Below are 19,987 nucleotides of genomic sequence, written 5' to 3'. Positions count from 1 at the left end.
TTAAAAATTGGATAAAAACAATTCAGGTCAATGTCCACATTCAACCCTCTAGGCACTAGGGAACCTAAACGATATATCCATTTAGTCTCGTTTTGGGATATCTTAATCTTTTTATCTCCCCCCCTCCAGTAGTCATTTATAGTGTCAATTACATAAGAAATCAAACTGGATGGATCCCTATTATGAAATTCATCAAAGTGTCTGGAGAGGTTATGTTTAGGGAACCCCTTTCTTATATTGTTGATATGTTCCCTAATGCGTACACAGAGGGGCCTGGTGGTTCTACCCACATATTGCAACCGACAGTAGTCATTTATAGCGTCAATCCCATAAGAAATCAAACTGGATGGATCCCTATTATGAAATTCATCAAAGTGTCTGGAGAGGTTATGTTTAGGGAACCCCTTTCTTATATTGTTGATATGTTCCCTAATGCGTACACAGAGGGGCCTGGTGGTTCTACCCACATATTGCAATCGACATGGACATTCAATATCGTAAGTCACGTGAGTGGTGTTGCATGTGACCAACTCTCTAATTTCATATTCCTTACCAGTCCTAAATTTGAAAGAGGTTTTTTTCTTTGGCTGTTTTTTACTAACACGGCAGGCTAAGCATTTTTGGCATTTATAAAAGCCTTTAATGTGTGAAAATAACTTGATGGTTTTTGGAGGATCAATAACATTATGGACCAGATGGTTTCTGAGAGTAGGTGCTCTCCTATAAATAAAACGTGTTTTTTTTGTAAAGATTCTTGCTAAGGTCCTATCCGATTTTAAAAAAGGCCAATACTTCCTAACAATATGCTTGATGTAGCGATATTGATTATTGAAACCGGTAATGAAGGCTATACCCAACCGGGGATCATTGTTTCTGTTTTTATTCTTCATCAGCAAAGATTTCCGGTCCAAATTCTCTATTTTCATTTTTAATTGCACCAAAGGTTCCATATGGTACCCTTTATCTACAAACTTCCTTATCAGAGTATCAGCTTGGACATGGTAATCTTCTATATTTCGACAATTCCTGCGTATTCTCATCAGTTGCTCCTTAGGGATATTCTCTTTCCGCTTAGGACGGTGGCAGCAGGAAACAAGTATATACCCGTTGCGATCTGTTACTTTAAAAAAAAGTTTTGGGAATATTTCATTGCCATCCTTAAAAATCTGTAGATTCAGATAATCAGTCTGATTGTAGTCACTCTTACCAGTGAACGAAATTACGTATTTATTTTGGTTTATTTCATCCAGAAATTGTTGAAATGATTCCGAGGTGCCCTCCTACAGCATGATCACATCGTCAGTGTACCTATAGTAAAACTTTATTTCAGGGCGCCTTTTACCATATCCATAAATAAATTTGCCACGCTAGGGGCATATTTGGCACCCATAGCTACACCCTTTGTCTGGACGTAGTATTCTTTCTGGTACCAAAAGTAATTGCTCTTCATTGCTAGTCCAAGACCCTCTATTAAGAATCTAATTTGTTCCTGTTTGAGGTCCGTGCCTTCATGTAGGGCCTTCTCAACCCCTTCCAATCCGTCTTTTTGTACAATACTAGTGTACAGGGAGTTGACATCAATCGTTGCCAAAAGGCACTTACTGGCACCTGTAACCTGTTGTAGCTCATTTATAAGTTGGGTGCTATCCTTAAGGTAAGACTTCCTTTTCAGTACGAGGGGTTTTAAAAACTGGTCAATATATTCACCCAATCTGGAGAAGAGTGAATCCACTCTGCTTATAATTGGCCTGCCTGGTGGTTTTTTTATCTGCTTATGTATTTTGGGCAGGTAATAAATGACCAGGGTTTTTGTAGATTCTGAAACCAGATACTTAGCTTCTTTCTTATTTAGAATCCCGGTCTCTCTTCCTTTATTCACAAGTTTTTTAAGACTCTTCTCATATTCCTGTTTGGGGTTGCCTTTTATTTTTTCTTAATGTATTTTCGACTCTGAGTAAATTGTTCATTTCCTCTTCATATTCTTCTTTTTTCAAAATAACCAAGCTTCCCCCTTATCAGCAGGTCGTATCACAACCTCTTTTCTTTTTTCCCATTTCTTTGATTGTTTTCCAGCTTTGGCTGCTCTTGGAACTCTTCTTGTCCAGCTTGGTGAGATCAACCATCCGTTTAAAAGCACCCATACATTGATCTCTAGGGACTTTTGGGTTAAAAATGGAATTATTTTTGAGGTTCGTATGAACATATTCAGAAGAATCATCTGTTGGTGTAACTTTATCATTCAAAGCATAGTATTTATTTATTTTTAATTCCCTTATGAATTTTTGTAAATCAATAAAGACCTCAAATTTATCAATACTCTTATCAGGTGCAAATTTGAGTCCTAGGTCTCAAATCCTCATCTCCTCATCCGAAAAAACTACATCACTTAGATTAAAAATCCCTTGTCCTAATATATTATATTCGGAGCAGTGGAGCTCCCTTTTTAAAACTACATATGGGAATTTTTAAAGAAATAATACTTTGGTTCCAGGGATTTACGCTATAAGGCTAATTTTTTTCCATATATATGGGGACGCCCGTCGTCGGGGATTCCTAATACCGCTTTGGAGAGGTGGATTGCAGCTGTACTAATCCGAGGGATACCTCGCAAAAGTGGGGGACACCGCCATTAGAATAGGCTATTACGCCTGTTACCCCTGCAGGGGTGAGGCGCTCTGGTGAGTGCAAGCACAAAAGGGTGATACAGATGAAAGTGGGGAGCACTGAAGAGTCACCTTTATTTTTCTTTTTGTGCACGGATCACTACTCACAGACTTTTTATAGTGTATGAATATACACACATTCCAATTTTATTTTTTGGAACTTATCACACTGGAATTAGCACTCGTCACTTTATTTCTTTCTTTCTTTATTTTTTGTGTGCAGAGTAGCACACGGTAATGCGTGTTGTGCAATTGTTTTTTAAATATGCTTATTTGAGTTCACATACATACATATATATTTTTCAGTTATTGTGCTACACAGTACCTAGCACCTATCAACTTTCACCTATTTTGATGAGTTGATTATCACTGTCATATATATATATAATTTTTTACATCCCATTTATATATATTTTTTTATTTCAGTTTCTATTTGTGTTTTTATATATATCTATAATTTTTAAGCACCGTTCACTTTATATGGAGAGTTGGCAATATTCACAGTAGTGGATTGGATTCACATATAGTTTTCTCTAATTTATTATTTGAACAGCGCTATTTTTCCTTAAGTAGAGTTTTTTAATGTTTTAGGACCCCACTCAGGTGGTGTTCCCAATCAGGGGGGGCTGCAGTTCTTCTTTTTTCCTAAGCACAGAATTTTTGTGTTTCTATGTGCCACTTTGTGTTGGTCAATCACATAAAATCCCAAAAAAATACATTTACGTTTTTGGTTGTAACATGACAAAATGTGTAAAATTTCAAGGGGTATGAAAAATTTTTCAAGGGACTGTAACTGTATATGAATTTTATAATGATATATACTATATAGTAATAAAAATATGGCTTACATAGATCCAGCTTGGCACAAAGTATGCAAACCTCGTACTTGAGGAACACTAAATAAGCAGACAATCACTGTAGTAGTTGGCACTACTACAGTGATAGCCCTGATCTACTGGGTTCTGTGAGAGTGGCCTCTCCTCTGCATGCTAACCACTTGCTTGGCACTGTCAACATTACCAGCCATTCTCTCCACCTCGTTCAATCAGATAATGCCTTCTATTCATTGAAGAAAATACAAGGTGTTCTAGGAATGGTGACAGTGCTGAGCAAACAACCCCCTTTGGTCAGTGTGGGAAACCAACCCCTAGGTGTCTTGTTATTGTCACAGGTAGCTGAGGGAGAAGTCCACCAGAGCAGTGAGAACACTAGCAAGTAGGTTTGGAGGTAACACACGGCTTTTCTTCTCCACTCTTATTGGACAAGCAGAATGGAGCAGGTGTAAGGAAATGTGTGAAAATTTGCTGTTGGGAAACAGGGAATTTAAGTAACTCTTTTGCCCTACGTGGTCAAAGAAAGGTCACTTACATCCAATCAATTACAAGTATCCCTTTGAGCAATACTTTAAGAAAAATAATACTCATAAAAGTGCCTTTTATTGCTCTCATCCTCCTTCAAATTCCTTCTTTTTTTTTTTGCTGTCCTAAACCATCTTTGTGTTAGAGGGTGGCTACATTCGTTCTCCATGGCCCTACTATATGTTAGAACATAGCCACCCTCTCTTGCTCCCTCCGGAGTTTGGCTAGGGATTATGGACTCTGGAATTTGTTATGTTTAGAAAGCAGTGCCCAACCAATCTGCACTGCTTGTTCTGAACAACCAGCGGTTTAGTTGGCTCACGGAGGGCATTACAAGAATGCAGAAAAACAAAGTAAGTATTCCATGCAAATAGATTACAGGGCCATTAAATAGTAGATGTGGATTGAATTTTTTCTGGAGAATAAGGATATCGCTTTGTGTTACTTTAATGTAATCCCTAAACATATTCAATAACATTCATTAACACTAACCTTCTATCTCTAATACTATCCCTAAATATAAGGTGAAATGTACTATCACCGAGCCGCCTTTACTGTCTTTTCATGAAATGGCACTATTTACATAAAAAACCTGGGCCAAAATCCATGTGGTAAGGTATAATGATCCATGTTTATTAGACATGCAGTGCTGCTTCATATACTCTATTGTAAAGTAATATAACAGTTTTTCCAATAAAGACTCCTAAAAAAACAAATTGAACCTGGAGTTACAGAACACTCAGTGATAGAGGCCATCAGCACTGGTGGTCAGTTGTCCAGTCAGCCCTCTCTATTGTTCATGAACTTTCATTTGCAGAGCAAGAATTCATAATATTTGACCTATAACAGCATGGGGTAAGAAATGTCCCAGCTTCTAGCAGCCAAATTACACATTATTAGGGATCTTCATGGTTGATACCAGCTCAAACTGGTTCACAGACCAATGTTTGTGTACCTTGAAGCCTCCAAATCCTGCTAGCTCTGTGTAGATTTACATTCCACGTGAAATATGATTGGTTTTCTCACAGCAATCTCTGTGGATATGCTCCTGCATTCCGACCTTTGAGCTTCCACTACCTGGAGTTTCTGACTGCTGGTACTGCACTCCTAACATGTTCTATTTTGGGAAGTGTTCCTAATTTAGAGTGCTGTGCTATGTGGGTGCCATAGAGCGTTGAGTCAGAGCTTAGCTTTCTAGAATTCCACAGTTAAAGTTTTGTTATTATTTGATTATGCATGATCACATTGAGAGCCACTTCTACTGGAGGCCTGTTAAATGCTCAGTTTCCTTCTTTCTGTTGCTGATCTGCTTTCATTTTGTGACATTCCATGGATAAGTTGAGGAATCTCAGTATGTTCCTCATTATCTAGCCTGCTCTAATTTTTCAGCTGAGAGGGGCCTTCTTATCATGCCCCAGAAAATAATGCAAAATGCAAACAGATGTAGTACAGAAAGACCTTACATATTCCAGTCTAGGTTCAGGGCAGACTATCATTTTACAATAGAATGATGTTAAAGTCAGCACAAATGTTTTTATGTTATTGCATTATATGGTGCCAACATGTTCCGCAGGGCTTTGCAGCACACTTTGAATGGTTTTGTTAGTTCCTGACACCACAAGGAACTTACAGTCCAATTTAGCTTTTACAATAACGCAGACAGCCACCAATGCACGCTAGAGTTTGGATAGAAACCAATTAATCTATAGTTTTGGGTTGTGGGGGTGACGGAGACCCAGGAACCCAAACAAACTCAAACACAGGAAGAGCATAATAACATCTGCATATAGTGTTCCTGGAACTGAAATTAGCATCCAAGAGCTGCAGGGTATCAATTCAACTTACTTATAGACAGAATAGTTCTATAACATGAGCCACGGTGCAACTTGGAATTGAAGTCACAGACCTGCAGGATGTATAAGGCCTTTTTAAAGCTTTAAAAATTAAAACTAGTAGATTTTGAAATGAAAGTTCCTATGAAAATTGATATCAACATTTGTACTAAAATTTTTAGTACATTCAATGATTTGACAATTAAAAATGTTGTTTTATTTAAGCATTCAGTTTTGCAATGAATGTAATTTCCCGAATAAAAAAACATTCACTTATTTTCTTGTCACAGCAGTCAAAAAAACCCATCAATTTGACCCCACTATTATTTAGCAAATCAAAAGAATGTTCTTATAATGGAACATTTTGTACAAAATTCTACTTGTGTATGGTCAGCTTTAGGCATGGCAGCTTATATTTTCAAGACTGTAGGGTTTTGCTGCATTGGACAATCATTCAGAAATTAAACAGCTCCTTAATATGTGTGAATCTTAAGGGATCAATCCACCCAAACTTGACATTGTTGGGCTGAGTCACCCACTGACCTTGCCCACTTTGGAACTTTGAATGGTCTGATCCCCCTCATCCTGTTTCATTGTCCACCAGTGATATAAACTGAAATCACTGGGATTGGGCACAGGCTTGGAAGTTTTACAAATTTTCAGTGCTTTGACCTGTGGTTGAAGCCACTGGAGAATTTTTTAAAATTCCCCTGCAAATACTGATTTTCTAAAAGTTGGTATTTGTATAAGCTGGGCATCCCATGTGACTGTGATTGGTGCTAATCAGTGGTGTAACTACAGGGGTCGCAGTTGCAACCTAGCCCTATGCTCCAGGGGGCCTGTGTAGCTCCCTGGATAGGAGGGGCAACATATAGAGGAACTGATCCCCTCCATTGTCCTCCTGCTGCCGCTGAAAACTTGCTTCTCCTCTTCTCCCTCCCACAGGTATTCAGCAGCTGCAGGAGGTAAAATGGGAGGGGATCAGTTCCTCTATATGTCGCCCCCGCCGCTCCTCCTATCCAGCTTTCTCTTCTTTCTTTTGCCCCTGGACCCCTGTGTGCCCCTCCCCCATCCTCTTCACAGCTGTACTGGCTTCCCCCTCCCCGCTCCTGCCGGCTGCTGCAGGGGGTGTGTCAGGATGGAGAGCAGTGAAGGGGTCAGTAAATATGTCATTTACTGGCCCCTTCCTTTTCTAAATGGACAGAGTCAGTGATTCATTTCGATTACTAAAGCTATTTTCACACTGGGGCGGTAAGAGTGTCGGCGGTAAAGTGCCGCTAGTTTTAGCTGCGCTTTACCATCGTTTTAGCGCCACTTTTCGGATGCTAGCGGGGTGCTTTTAACCCCCGCTAGCAGCCAAAGAAGGAGTTAATACTGTCTGTGTAGCGCCGCTGCCGAAGTGCTTTGCAGGCGCTTCGGCAGCGCTGCCCATTCATTTCAATGGGCAGGGCGGTATATACACCACTTCTCCACCGCCCCAAAGATGCTGCTTGCAGGACTTTTTCTAGTGTCCTGCAAGCGCACCGCTCCAGTGTGAAAGCACTTGGGCTTTCACACTGGATTGACAAGAGAGGCGCTTTACAGGCGCTTTGCAGGCGCTATTTTTAGCACTAAAACGCCTGTAAAGTGCCTTAGTGTGAAAGTGGCCTAACTGTTAATTTGTAACTGGAGCATAATAAACTGTGTTTACTATGCTTCACTGTGTGAACAAATGGGAAGTTCTGTACAGAGCTATTCCTGTCCATTCATTCTGTGCAGCTGAGATTGAGGGCTGTGTCCTCAATCTCCTTTCTCTGTCTTAAAGGTGAAACATCAGAGGTCTGTTTAGACCTGCGATATTTCATTAAAGCCATTTCAATGGGGCTCCTAAATTTTTTTTAAAAAATCATCAAAAATAACATTGTAAAACAAAAAGTGATAACAAGACAAAATAACAAAAATAAAAAACTGCTGACACCAGTGGCGGAACTACCAGGGTCGCAAAGGTCACACTTGCGTTTCACCCCCGGACTCAGTGACTCGGGAGTCAGGGGGGCCATTCATGGTTTCTGGCACCGGGGCCCTGAAGGTTCTAGTTACGCCTCCGGTGCTAACATTAGGTCAGCCAGGCACCAAGCACAGTGTTATAGGAGGAAGGGGAATTTTACAGATTATTTGAATAGTTATAGCATTAGCTCAGGGTGACTAGGGAGCACAGTGACACCTTAGGGTGCCTGTTGTGTATCATGCTTGCTTCTATCTATTCATGCTGATACATAAAAACACATTAATTAATTTCACATTGTAGTCTAGTGAGCACTTATTCCACCCCTAAATGTCTGTTTTTACAACAAAATGTCTATTTCACTGTCAAATAAACACAGCGTCCAAAATTAATGAGCCAGTCTGTTGTCTCTTATAGGTATGGCTGCAGGCTAAAGTACGTAGTAAAACTATTTATTTGCAAGACGGGATTCCAGGAAAGACAACATTAAAACAATCAGCTAGTCAAGTATGCTATTAGACTAAATGATACAAGACTAATCAGGGTACATAGCCTGGCAAAATAGGCGACTTCTCTATCCCTGCCCAATGCCTATAGCAGATATTGTACGTCTGACTCAGTAATTGGGCTATGTGTACATGTATGTGTTTTACAAAGTACACTTTATAGGCACATTTAAATGCTTGCACTTTTCCAATAGATTTGCATGCTTATAAGTTGTTTTTTGCTGTATTTTCTACATGAAATTACATTCTGTCTTACAATTTAATTTTATTCAAAAAGGTCACAAAGCACAGTTGGATTTGTTTCCTACACATTTCTGTACTATGTACAATAACATAGACATTCCACACAGAGACAGGCCTTCACATAAATAGAAGCACTTTTTTATGTCTGTGTACTTTTAGCAAAGTGCTCACATGCATCTAAAACCACATCTAATGTGCCCTAAACAAGGTTTCTCAAACTTTAATAGTATATACCCTTTAATATTAAATATATGCCAAATACCTCCTGGTAATGTGTCAGTTTCCTTAATAAAGTGGATGTAAACCCGATTCATGAAATTTGAGCCGGGCACATATATCTGTAGTGTTTTCTTATCTCTCTTCAAAGCACTATGTCCTGTAGCTGTCTCCTGCTCCGTTCTTCTGTTATCAGCCTGATAACTCCTGACAAGTTCTCCAAACACATGAGATAAAACCAGGCTTAAATTTGTGTGTGGGAGGTTGCCATAAATAGATTAGCAGAGAGCTAAACTATTCAGAAAACAGCTCTGCAAGTCTCTGCCTATGTAAAGAAGGGGTGTGTGCCTTTCCTCCAATCAGCTGTCTTGGCTGTATGCCCAGACTTCAATCTTAGTGCTGAATAGGAAGAGAAAATCTGTAACACAATCTGAACTTTCTAAAGAATATTTAAAGCTGAAGACAGCAGATATTCATGTAAAACCTATGTAGGGAGATTTGTTTAATCTCTGTGTATCATCTGAGGCTGTTCACTTCACTGGGTATATATGAGGGTTTACATCCACTTTAATGTACACCTCAAAATCTATATATTTATTGCTGGCACCAGTGTGTGGGCGGGGCCAGCTCACCCTGCACGCACAGGTACCTTACAAATGAAGTGCGCTCATCAATGCCCTGTACCAGGTGGAAACTACAGTCATGTGAAAAATCTAACATTAACCACCTAAGGACTGCCCCACATACATTTACTCCAGCAGGGCGGCCCTTAAGTGCAGGATCACGTACTTGTACATGATCGCTGTTGTAGGCTCTGGGGTGTGTGTGCATGCTGTCGGAGCCGCGCTCACGCTGTGAGTGGACACATCGGGAGCCAATCAGCGGGTCCAGTGGCTGCGATGGCCACCGGGACCTGCTGATTGTTCAGAGGAGAGACAGAGCGGCAGTCGGCCTATGTAAACAAGACAGACTGCCGTTTTGTGAGGGAGGGAAATGGAGATCTTGTGTTTCTGCTAAGCAGAAGCACGGATCTCTGTTTTCCTCCAGTCACAGCATTCCCCCCACAGTTAGAAAGCACTCCCTAGGACAGTGATAGCAAACCTTGGCACCCCAGATGTTTTGGTACTACATTTCCCATGATGTTCCACTACAATGCAGAGTGCATGTGCATCATGGGAAACATAGTTCCAGAACATCTGGGGTGGCAAGATTCGCCATCACTGCCCTAGGAGCACACTTAACCCTTTGATTGCCCCTGATGTTAACCCCTTCCTTGCCAGTGTCATTGATACAGTGACAGTGCATTTTTTTAGCACTAATTACTGTATTGGTGTCACTGGTCCCCAAAAAGTGTCACTTATTGTCAGATTTGTCCGCCGCAATGTTGCAACCCCGCCAAAAATCACTGACCGCCACTATTACTAGTAAAAACAAAACAAAAAAAATCCATAAATATGTCCCATAGTTTGTAGACATTATAATTTTTGGGCAAACCAATCAATATATGCTTATTGGGATTTTTTTACCAAAAATATGTATTAGAATACATATTGGCCTAAACTGATGAAGAAATTAGATTTTTTTACATTTTTTATTAGATATGTTTTATAGCAGAAAGTAAAAAATAAAAACGTTTTTTTTTTTCAAAATTGTCGGCTTTTTTTGTTTATAGCGCAAAAAATAAAAACTGCAGAGGTAATCAAATACCACCAAAAGAAAGCTCTATTTGTGAGAAAAAACCAATTTTATTTGGTTACAGCATCGCACGACCGCGCAATTGTCAGTTAAAGCGAAGCAGTGCCGTATCGCAAAAAATGGCCTGGTCGGGAAAACTGTGAAAAGTGATAAAAAAGCTTAATATTTGAAAAAGTATAAATAGTAGTAAAGAAGTTGAAGAAGTCCAATCATTATCTGAAAAAGCTGAACATTTTTTTCAAAAATGATTTTTTTTTTCTTTTCAAAAATGATTTTTTTTTTCTTTTCAAAAATGATTTTTTTTTTCAAAAATTATTATATTTTTTTTTTTCAAAAATTATTTTTTTTTTCAATAATGATTTATTTTTTTCAAAAATGATTTTTTTTTCAAAAATGATATTTTTGAAAAAAAAATGTTTCTTTTTCAAATTTTTTTTCAAAAATGTTTTTTTTTTCACAAATTTTTTTTTTTTCAAAAATTATTTTTTTTTGAAAAATGTTTTTTTTCAAAAAAGTTTTTTTCAAAAGATTCTTTTTTCAAAAATGATTTTTTTTTTCAAATAAATTTTTTTTTTAAAACTGATTTTTTTTTTTCAAAAATGATTTTTTTTTTTCAAAAATGATTTTTTTTTTTTTTTTTCATGGGGTGGTCATAATGTTTTGGCTGATCATGGGGTGGTCATAATATTTTGGCTGATCATGTTGTGGTCATAATATTTTGGCTGATAATGGGGTGGTCATAAATTATTTGGCTGATTATGGGGTGGTCATAATGTTTTGGCTGATCATGAAGTTCCACAAAGTAATAGCACACCATTCGGGAACAATCCGCACGTTTCTGTATATTACTGTCTATGTAGTGTAAAAGCTGTGGGAGGAGTTAGGGTGGTAAATTTGGCTATAATAAAAATAATATATATGTAAGATAATACTAAGTGGTCTTGCTATGCAAGAACACTTAATGAAATATTCCTTTAAATATCGTGCCTGGGGGGTCTCCTTAGTATACCTGTAAAGTAGCGCATCTTTCCCGCATCTATAACAGTACCACAGCAAAATTACATTTCTAAAGGAAAAAAAGTCATTTAAAATTGCTTGTGGCTGTAATGTATTGTCAGGTCCCGGCAATATGGATGAAAATCAATGAAAAAAACGGCATGGGTCCCCCCCCCCATTCATTACCAGGCCCTTTGGGTCTGGTATGGATATTAAGGGGAACCCCACACCCAAATTAAAAACAAAAATTGCATGGGGGTTCCTCCAAAATCCATACCAGGCCCTTCAGGTCTGGTATGAATTAAAATTAAAATTAATTTAAAAAAAATTAAAATTAAAAAAATGGCGTAGGGGTCCTCCCAAAATCCATACCAGACCCTTATCCCAGCACACAACCTGGCAGGCCGCAGGAAAAGAGGGGGGGGGGCGAAAGAGAGCGCCCCCCCCCCCCTCCTGAACCGTACCAGGCCACATACCCTCAACATGGGGAGGATGCTTTGGGGTCCATTAAACATACCTGTTAGCATATGCTTAGCATTAGAATTTTTTTTCACATTTTGCAATAAAAATAATATATCACAGATTGCTTTGCTAGGATTGAACTGAAGTACAATGACAAATGGTCATAGGTAATGTCTTATTGTCAACAAAATAATTAGGGCTCAGAAGGAAAGCAACTGAATCACTCAATAACTCCCCATATTTATTTATTTGTTTAAGTAAGTATGTATTTATTGTGGGACATATATATGACCAGGTACAGTAGCACTTAGCAAATGCTTGTGTTACATTGTAGCAGTCATACTGGAGCCTAAATGACTTACAGTTTTACAATGGAATGTCAGCTCATCAATCTAAGTGATGACTTTTGAATCTGTACTGCTTGTCTTTAAGCTTTGTTTATTTGACCCTTATTTATGTTGGTTATAACTCATGGCAGTAACAGGACATAATGGGCCTGTTCTCATATACAGAGTAATGAGTGTCCACCAATTACTGTTGTCACCTACTCTGACCACGTTCCAGTATGGTTGTTTTATATGTAAAGATAAATGTGGGTCATGCACAAAATTCTACCCCTCCCCAAATATATTTCAGCGATGTTCTCCGCATGCACAAAAAACCATAAGCTGAACTAATGGATAAGAAACTATTTCCTAAATACAAGAGTCATATATTCTTATTGGAATCTTGGTGTGCTTTGTGTATTTCCCCCAGATCTGTGTAGTAATCCAGTGTGAAAATTTGGTTCTGTGCAGGAACTTCCTGCAGTAAAGACTGGTCACTGCTGCTCTCTCTTTCTGTGCAGGGTAATTGGTCTTGTCTTCACCCCCCTGAAGTTTTCTGCAGGCAGCCTGTGATGGGTGGGGCCTGTTGGGTCCCTTCCACAGCTCTGCTGTCAGCACAGGCTGTATACAGCACAATGATAATGTAAATGATACGTTTAAAAAGTACTATCTTGGTTTGCAAAGACATTTGGTGTACACAAAGGGAATTTAAGGTTACAATCTATCTTAACTGAACTAATATTTTCACTAATATGTTTTTTTTAACCGCCTCCCACCTGCCGCAGCTGCGACTCTTTATCCGTGTGATCAGCTGTGTCCAATCTCCCGGAGGCATATTTAAAGTGCCATTTAGGTGATTGGTGGTTCCTTTGTATTGTGATTACAGGATGATGCCCCTGGGAGTCCAATTTAGACATATGTCTATGCTCCACTCCTTATTCTAATTTATAGTATTTTGTATGCACTTACATCAAAGTCCCAGCACCTCCTGAATGCATTATTATTCATTTGACGCTAACCAAACCCATGCAGATTTGCTGATCTCTATCAGGTAATAAACAGGCGTGCTAAACTGGTATAATCACACATGCTGAAGTTACAGTTCTTCTAAACCACTGTGCAGTTGTCAGGTTCTCCAATTGCTGTAATGTGTCTATGAAGTTTATCTAGTTTATTCATGGATCAATAACAAATTAAAGTGATAGTAAAGGTTTTTTTTTTATAACAAACATGTCATACTTACCTGCTGTGGGTAATGGTTTTGTACAGAGCAGCCCGGAACCTTCTCTTCTGGGATCCAATCCAAGCTGTCCGCTTCTCCTCTTCTCTGCCTGCCACCATAGCAAATTGCTTGCTATGGGGCAGACATGCAGGCTCCATCCCATACTGGGTTGTGGGCTCGGCCCCGCCTCCTGCTCTCTGCTCACAGGATTTTACTGATAGCTGCAGAAGCCAATGGCTCCCACTGCTACCGAGTCACCTGTGAGAAGAGAGTGAGAGGAGAAGAGATGCTGCAGATGGCACAGCACTGGGTGGAGATGGGACTCAGGTAAGTGTTTAAGTGGTTCTAAATGCTGAAGGTTTTTTAACTTCATGCATTCTATAGGCTATCTATCTATCTATCTATCTATCTATCTATCTATCTATCTATCTATCTATCTATCTATCTATCTATCTGTCTATCTATCTATCTATCTATCTATCTATCTATCTATCGGCTCCCATTGCTGTCAATCACCTCCACTGAGCTAAAGAGGTGAGAGAGGGGGCGGGGCCGAGCCGCGGCTCCATGTCTGAGTGGACTAGCAGAGCAGAGGCTTGGGAGAGTGCCTGATTGGGTGCGCCCATTGCAAGCTTCTTGCTCTGGTTTGACTCACGAGGAGGGAGGGGCAAGGGGGGTCGGCGGGGAACCCGAGAAGAAGAGGGTCAGGGCTGCTCTGTGCAAAACCGCTGCACAGAGCAGGTAAGTATAACATTTTGTTATTTTTTAAAAAATCCATTTTTAGTCTTTAATGTCACTTTAAGGGGGGCTGGGGGAGAGGCTGTTTAAAGATTTTTTTTTACCTTAATACAGAGAATAAAGTATGGTTAAAAAAAAAAAAAAAACATTTTGCCTTTATAAGCCCTTTAACCACAATCAAAAATATATATTTTTTGAGAATTTGGTATTCAAAATTCTAAATACAAAATCATTAAAATGGTAAATGTATTTGTTTTTTAAGTGTAAGATATTAAAAAGTAATATAGCCTTTCCACAGTACACTTGTACCATGCAGCACAGCCCAATACTGTGTATAGCGAAGGAAACACATACAACACTTCTTTACCAGGAGAAAAAGGTACTGTATCACAAAAGGCACCACAACATATATATTTGCATAATTAAAGTGGTTGTAAATGTACAAGGTTTTTTACCTTACTGCATTCTATGCAGTAAGGTGAAAAAAAACCCTCTGCATGCATCTTCCCCCCGCAGCCCCCCCTAAATAAAGTACATACCTGAGCCTGATCTTGATCCAGCGATGTGCGAGAGAGAAGAGGCTCTCTCCCTCCTCAAGTTTAATTTTTAAAAAATTGATACACTGCCAAACATGAGGTATACAGGTAAGTGGATACCCCCTTCACCACATCCCGACAATAATTTTTGGAGAGATAAACAAAAGAGACCTTGGGATTGTACGGGGGAGGGATTCCCCCGTACAATCCCAAGGTCTCTTTTGTTTATCTCTCCCTCCTCAATGGCTCAGGTACAGATATTGGATCCCACTGCTGTCAATCAGGGCCGGGTCTCACTATGTGTGTCTTATGGACAGACAGAGGTGGCTTGGGAGTGAGCATGCACGAGTGCCCCCATAGCAAGCGACGTGCTATGGGGGCAGATGGCGGGGGGGAAGAGGAGCCAAGAGGGCCGCTGTGAACCCAAGAAGAGGAGGATTTGGGCTGCTCTGTGCAAAGCCACTGCACAGAGCAGGTAAGTGTGACATATTTGTTATTTTTTTTTACCACATTTAAAAGAAGAACCTTTAATATCTTTTTAATTTAATTGTATTATTCTATAAAAAACGATACACGGCTGAATGCATATATTAAAAATAATAATAATAATAAAAAAGAAAAGCTAAGTATTAAGTTTCTATTCCCCAATATTACCAATATTTGAATAAAAATACAAATCAATGTCTTTGGGAATGTCTTTCTGATTCTCTGATATTGCAGATGCATGAACATAGATTGTGGTTATTGTTTACATAATGGACACATCTGCATCTGGTAAAAAAGGGAATACTAGCCTCTGTATGGGCACAGCTGTCTCACATCTGACCAGAAAAGTAACCTTAAGAAAGCTTACTATGACCCCAAACTTTCTGAAATGCTTCTGTGACTTTCAGCGAAGACAACAAATGAAGCATGGATGATCAGAGAACCGTGTAATTTGGAAAGGAACATTGTGTGACCAATACTTGATGGCTAAATGTAGCCAGAATAAGAGTGTGCTTTCAAGTGCTCTGGTGCATATTAAATATATTACTGTGAATTCTGGCTTGCTGGACTTTGATAATGCAAGCTTTGTTTTCGGACAATATTGCAGAAGCCTGAAATTCCAGGTATTTTCTTTTTCTTTTCTTTTTTTTTTTTTTAATATAAGCATGGTTAACTACTGGTTTCATAGTATGGTACAGTTATAAGGGCTAAAATATGTAAAAACACTCCAAAGTGCACTTAAAAGCATTAATTGTATTTGTGTACCTGTAACCTCAATTTCTTGGCATACATCATGGGACACAGAGCAGGCTATAAATCATGACTACCTGGGCTGTGCTGCACCTATGGGTGAATGGACACTGGCAGAAAAAAACAGACAGGAAGTCCTCCCCTTTATAACCCCTCCCATACAGGAAGTAGCTCAGTTTTGAAGCAAGCAATGAATCCCAAATAGAGGGACTGACCCTTGAGTCCTGTGATGTACTCCAAGAAATGGGTTTTACAGGTATGTACAAAAATCTCATTTTCTTTTACATAAATCATGGGACACAGAGCACGCTATAAATTCTGACTACCTGGGATATCCCGAAGGAATGCACATGGGGGAGGGAGACACAGAAGCCACTCTCAGGCCCATGGAAACTACACTGCAGCAAAAAGCAATATCCTCAGTGGCCCTTACACCTACCTGATAAAATCTTGTAAAGGTATGTACCGAAGACCAGATTGTAGCCTTGCAGACCTTTTCACGTAATAGGCTCACTCCTAGTGGAGTGAGCCTTTTACGTGAAAAGGTGGAGCCTTACCCTTTAATCCATAGGCTTGGGCAATTCGCTGACAGATCCACCGCAAAATGGTGGACTTTGAAGCTGCCTGACCCTTCCTAGGACCCTCAGGAAGGATGAATAATGAATCTGGCTGCCTGAACACTGCAGACATCTTCAAATAAACCTTGATAGTCTGAACCATGTCTGCAGGGCTTTTTCTCCAGGTGACTGAGAACTGAAAAAAAATATGAAGGTAAGACAATGTCCTGACTCAAATGAAAACTGGCAGCCACCTTTGGCAAAAATGATGGATGAGGACACAGTACCACCTTGATGAAGATTTTAAAAACAGCTACTTACAAGAAAGAGTCGCCAATTATGACACTCTCCTTGTCGAAGTGTTTGACACCAAAAAACAAAACAAAAAACAACCTTCCAAGTTAATAGAGCTAACAAAACCTCATGATTGGCTCAAAAGATGCCCTTTGCAAAACAGACAAGACTAAATTCAAGTCTCATGAACACAGGGGAGGCTTAATAGGTAGAACCATATGAGTCACCCCCTGACCAAATGTGCGTATCACTGAATGAGCAGTCTCTGGAAAAAAAAACTGCCAGGGCCAATATCTGGCCTTTATTGATAACTAAGGCCAAATTCAATTCCACCCCTGATTGAAGAAAAGGCAAAATAAAACCAATCACGTATTTACAGGCATGAAACTTCCCTGCTTCACACCAGGCCACATAAGACCTCCAAGTCCTATGATAAATCTTTCTAGAGGAAGGCTTTCAAACCGTTAAACCCTGCGACAGGAGGTTTGGCAGAGCCAGAAGCACCCAAGGGCCATCCACTGCCAAGTTCACAAAGTTGGTGTACAATGCCCTGCTGGGTTAAGCTGGTGTGATTAAAATTACTGGTGTTTTCTCCTCCTGGATCCTGCATAACAGACGCTGAAGAACCTGAGCTGGTGGGAAGACATAAATTAGGGAGAAATAGTTCCTCAGTGTTACTAGGGCATCCCTCCAATCATTTGTGATCCCTAGTTCTGGCGACAAACCTGCCCGGCCTCGTATTGAACCTGGGAGCTAAAAGATCCACATCTGATGTGATCCATCGCTGACAAATTGCACTGAATACCTTGGGATGATGAGACCTTTGCCCAGGAATCAACTGATGGCGACTAAGGAATTCCACCTGCCAATTCTCCACACCTGGAATATGTACTGCTGACAGAGTCGGAACATGATGCTCTGCTCAGGCAAAAATACAATCCACTTCCATCTGGGCCATCCTACTCCTGGTGCCATCCTGATGGTTGATATACGCCACCACTGTTGCATTGTCCAATTGGATAATTTGACTGAAAGCCCCCACAGTTGACTTGTCCAGTAAAACAGCATGAGATGAACAGCCCGAAGCTTAAAAATGTTCATGGGTAAAACCCTATCCTGAAGAAACCACTAAGACGGATTGAAGGAGACTTGTGATTTCTCAGTTTTGACATCTGATTTCTCAGAGAAAGTCTCCCTACTGAAGGCAAAAACACCTTTGCCCAGATGGTGTCCAGAATTAGGTCCAGATACTCCAGGCTTTGTGCTGGTTCCAAAACATTTCTTCACACTGAGAACCCGGTCCAGACCTAACAACGTACTAATCATACGGGACATATTTTACCTTAACTGAAGCACTAACCTCTCTCTACGCAACAGGTCATCTAGATACACCAGGATGCACACTCCCTGAATCCTTAACAAACCCAGCACTGGGGCTATCACAAAGGCAAGCCACAAACTGAAAGTGTCAGTTCTCTGCCGCAAATTGTAAGAATTTTTGATGTGTGGGAAAAATTGGAACAGGGAGATATGCATCCCTTATATCCATAGATGCAAGAAAGTCTCCCTGCTGCAGCAAAGCCACCACTGAATGAATTGACTCTATACAAAATGTCCAAACCTTGAGAAACTTGTTTAGACCCTTGAGGTCCAAAACCCGCTGCACATCCGCTGCATTTGGCTTTGGGTGGGACCATGAAGAGTTTGGAGTAAGAGCCGAGGAATATTTCGATCACTTGAACCGACCTAATCACTCTCTAAGCCAGCAGATGATTGAGAGCCTGAAACAATAATGCCCTCTTCTGCTGATCTATAGATAACAGTTGATTTCATAAGAAGGAGGAAATGTCCAAAATTTCAACCTGTACCCATGAGAGACTGTGGAAAAGACCCACTCCTTGCTGACACCATCACTAAAGCCCCTTTCACTTAGCAGGTCCAATCCAGTCTGCCTGTCAGTTTTTCAGGTGGACCTGATGGAAAGGTCCATGCATCCCTATGGACATGCGAATGAAAAACAGACTCTATTTAACCACACTCCATGCCCACAAAATGAATGCCCTACTCCTAATTAACATACTACTCCACCTACACTGGCTTTCTGGAAAAAGTGTCCCTAAAAATTTTTTTTCAATGTTAGAAACTATGTAATATAAATTGCTGTGATTTTATTGCTAGATTAATTTTCAATTTCAAGTCTGTGTAGCTCCAAAGCTGCTACAAGTCATTAAAAGCACAGAAGGATAAAGCATAGGGCAAGAAATGAGAGATAACACTGGTCTACAAGGAGAAAGCCTTGGAAATGAAAGTAGCTAAATTTTACCAGAATTGGGTCACTAATAAAGGAAAATTAAGTCCTGGGTATTAATTGGCTCCAGTTTCCAACATACAGCTTCAGGTCAAAATTGCATCAAAATAATTCAAAATTAACAGGAAGGATGTGCGATTATGCTCCATAATTTCTGCAAAAAGTAATATAGCAATGAGAATGGTGCCACACCAATCATTATAAATGTATCTTTTTATTGATACCAATAACATAACTTTCCATTAATTTATTGTTTTTTTATGTAACATTTTCATGTTCCCTCCACACCATTGGGACTGCGAAAGGCATGGAATTTTTCTTCTTGTTTAGCCAATGACGCAGACAAGTTGCACATGTAATGCAACAATAATGAGGAGCCCAACTCTTGTCCTGATCCCCTATTTTGCATCCAAAAAAATATGTGGTTTGCCTTTTTCATGACTGCCATCATACTGCACTTATGAGTTGCAAATGTAACCTCACCACAAATTTAGCAGAAGGTATCTGCATGGTTTACACAGTTTAGAGGCATCTTTGCTTCTGAGGGAAAATATCATGCAGCTGTTCCTTGGAAATGTTAGGCAATAACACTTTCACAAGCCGCCAGATGTAACTGTATGATGCCTAAATCTGACCAAGACAAATCTACCTTGCAATAAAAGATCAATAAGTTGCAGTTAGGTAATAATCTTTAGTCTCAAAGTGAAGATAAATGTATATACTTCCATGTGGTACCATTTTGATTTCTCTACTGTACTTTGTCAAGAGGTTTCGAGGCATCATGATCATCAGACACCTCTTTCCCTTGTAAGCAA

The sequence above is a fragment of the Aquarana catesbeiana genome, linkage group LG01 (genome assembly GCF_042186555.1).
Source record: "Aquarana catesbeiana isolate 2022-GZ linkage group LG01, ASM4218655v1, whole genome shotgun sequence".
In the NCBI taxonomy this organism is placed as follows: Eukaryota; Metazoa; Chordata; class Amphibia; order Anura; family Ranidae; genus Aquarana; species Aquarana catesbeiana.
This window is presented reverse-complemented; position numbering follows the sequence as displayed.